The sequence below is a fragment of the Rana temporaria genome, chromosome 10 (assembly GCF_905171775.1).
Source record: "Rana temporaria chromosome 10, aRanTem1.1, whole genome shotgun sequence".
NCBI classification, from domain to species: domain Eukaryota; kingdom Metazoa; phylum Chordata; class Amphibia; order Anura; family Ranidae; genus Rana; species Rana temporaria.
The window spans coordinates 43,894,860-43,897,890 of NC_053498.1; the positions used below are offsets into that span (position 1 = coordinate 43,894,860).

Below are 3,031 nucleotides of genomic sequence, written 5' to 3' on the forward strand. Positions count from 1 at the left end.
ACTGCTCGCTAGAGGGAGCTTGCGAGTATAGACTTCCTATTTAGTTTAAGTGAATAGCGCTATTCTTTAGTTTGACCTTTTTATCTGTTTTCTTAATTGCTGATTCCTGCAAGGGCCCTTGCAGAATCATAGGGAGTCATTACCTAACAGTTATTTGTTTGTGATTCAAATCTATGCTTGTCTCTTAAGTTCACATAAAGTAAACTTATCCTTTTTGATTTAAATAAAGAAAAAAGAGGGCACATGGGGGTAGGGAAAGTGCTGCTCACCCCTGAAACATGTAGTATATGGAAAAACTCCCCATTGGGTTTTTTAGGCAGCAACGAAAAATAGTAAGGAATACAACAGAGTAACAGTTATGTAAAAAGGTGGGAAATTGTTTAATTAATGAGGAAATATAAAACAATAAGTTCTGGTCTGGTTTATATTAAAACTGTATACACAGAGTGTTGCACCAACATATATGACATCAATTAACATAATTGGTTAATATTCAAGTCAAAATGATTCCTGATGCGTTTCAACCCCTATGAGGGTCTTCTTCTGAGGAGTTTGGGGTGCATAACTGTAACAAGGAATAAACATATAACAGTAAAACAATAAAGTACTTAGTATAAAAGTACTAAATGAAGCATAGTAAACTTTGGGTATATAGTTACCAACTCACAATGTGTAAGTTTCAGTAATATCCTAGACCAAAGTTTAAGTTAAAATCCACCGGAGGACACCTGATTATTCATCTCTGCTGGGAGGGCTGGGACCCCCAAAACGATCTACTGGTGTGCCATACGGAACGGCCTGCAGAGATCCATAGCTTATAATTTGGGAAGGATCCAAAACACCAGCCGATGAACCTGGCCGGGCGGAGTGGATGAGACCCAGCAAGGCGGCCGTCAAACAAGTACATCTGGATGACAGTGATATAAATAAATAAGTGGCTTTTTTGACTTCTATAAGTTTCAGTTTTTAAGGTACTAATGGCATTAGGCAACACATGAGGCCCATTGTATCAATCATCCTGAGGGAGAGGAATAAAGGAGTGATTGATTGCAATGCATATTAGATATATTATATTGGGCTGAGCAAAATTGCACTGAATGTTATATATATATATATATATATATATGTAAAGTTATGTCAAATGCAGAGGTGTCATATATAATAAATGTTATAGAAATACACAATGAGTGAGGTAGAGAAAGGGACAATGAGAGTGAATGCAAGTGAAAATATTAGTGTGAAGATTATGCAGATATTGGAATGCAGCAAGGTGCTGGGTGGTGAATAAAATCACAAAAAGGTTTTGTAATAACGATGTAATATATGTGTATGTTATGAAATTTGATTATTAAATCCAAATATTAGTTGTGATTGTGAATGATATAAATTAAAAATATTAATTAAAATAAATTAGTGATGGTGACATCTATCCGTATCAAAATATATAGGATAGAAATGAAAAAAATAAATGTGTGAGATAATGTGATGATAATAGTTTAAAAATATAGATTAAGTTAGATTACCTTGTTGGTTAGTATGATATTAGTTGTAGGAATAGTCTCCAGATAAGACACGGTTAAACGTGTCCACAAGGGAAAGTTTGTTGGTCTGTTATAAATAGAGAAAAAAGAACATTGTTGCCAATATAAAGAAAGTTGAAAAGTAAATGGCTTGTGCAATGTTAGTTTCTGCCTTACCCAAAGCGTGGTGTATCCAGTCCTAGCATGTGAAGATGGGATCACAGACTAGCTTGATGAGTCCAAGCTGTCTATATAAGTGTGTGCTTACCAGGTGTCATAACTCCAGGTAATTACTGATTGGCAGCAAGGAACCGCCCCACTGAGCCCCCTCCCACACCCATGGTACCGCCCCGGACATGTAGGCCAGTGCAGGGAGCCAGGGCCATGAAGAAAATGACCCTCCCAGCCACCCCCACTTGTTCCTCCTGGGCTCGGGGGTCCCCGCCCCTTGGCTCTGGCTGATCGCACTCGCATAGTAGCGCTGCTCGCGCACTTGCATTGTGCGGTGTGACTGACCCGGTGACGTCATGACGCGGCTCTCCGTTGGCGTCCACAACATCTCCGGGTTGGGATAGCTTATTTAATGGCCGGTGGCCATTAGATCAGCAGCGTGGACCGGTCCACTGGCAGTCCGATTGCAGGGCTCTGACAGTTCGGGACGTTTTTGGCAGCACCTTGGGATCCCTATGGGTTCTGGCTATTCCCCCAGCCCATGCATTACCCTGCAACTGTCGCCTATACGGACACCTCCGTTGGATGACACGATGCTGGTCTCACCAGCATTATTGGACTTTCTATCAATGCACCTTGTAAATCCCCTATTGCATGTACCAGCTCACCGCCCTTGTCCTGCCTTTGCCTGCAATCCACCAGTAATCCACCCTACCATGGCCGGGTTATCTCACGGATCACACCGTGGTAAGTCTGTAATCCCCCCCTGTTACCATTCACTGGCAATTCCCCCCCCCCCTCTCTCCTTCCCCCTTCCTTTCCCTCTTTTCTTCCATTCCTCCTCCCCCCAAAAACCCCCACCCTTTTTTCCCCCTTCCCATCCCCCCTTTTTCCCCCTCCCCCTCCTTCCCCTTCCCGCCTCCTTCCTGTGTCCCCTCCCCCCTTTTCTTCTCTCCCCCTCCATTTCAGTGTTCTTTCCTTACCTTTCCCAGCTTTTTGTTTTGTTTTTCTTCTCACCCCTTTTTTTTCCCCCTCCCCTTTTCTTTCTCCTCTCTCTTTCTCTTTCCCCTCCCCCCCTCTCCTCCCCACTCTTCCCCCTTGCCTTTTCCTCTCCCCCCCCCCTCCCCCTTTCCTCTCTCCCTCTCTTACCTTGCCAGGATATGGTGCTTTGGGGTCTTACATATATAGTTTTATTGGTATGACTATACACATACATTCTTGTTTACATCTAGAATTCCACGATCTATTATCCCCCTGTTTGCCACGGGGGGAACCCCCCTGAGCCGTTCGGTTCCGTGCATACACAATTGACCCATCGGGTAAGCCTATATTTTTTATTA

General features: G+C 43.1%; 1 long non-coding RNA gene across 1 annotated transcript; it reads right to left on the reverse strand.

Annotated features, from left to right (window-relative positions):
- Positions 1-356: 356 nt before the first annotated feature.
- On the reverse strand, positions 357-1,814 carry LOC120916052. The gene is made up of 3 exons (XR_005743935.1): positions 1,698-1,814; positions 1,524-1,608; positions 357-565 (listed from the first exon to the last, which is right to left on the reverse strand). It is a non-coding gene; the product is annotated as an uncharacterized LOC120916052 (long non-coding RNA).
- Positions 1,815-3,031: the final 1,217 nt, after the last annotated feature.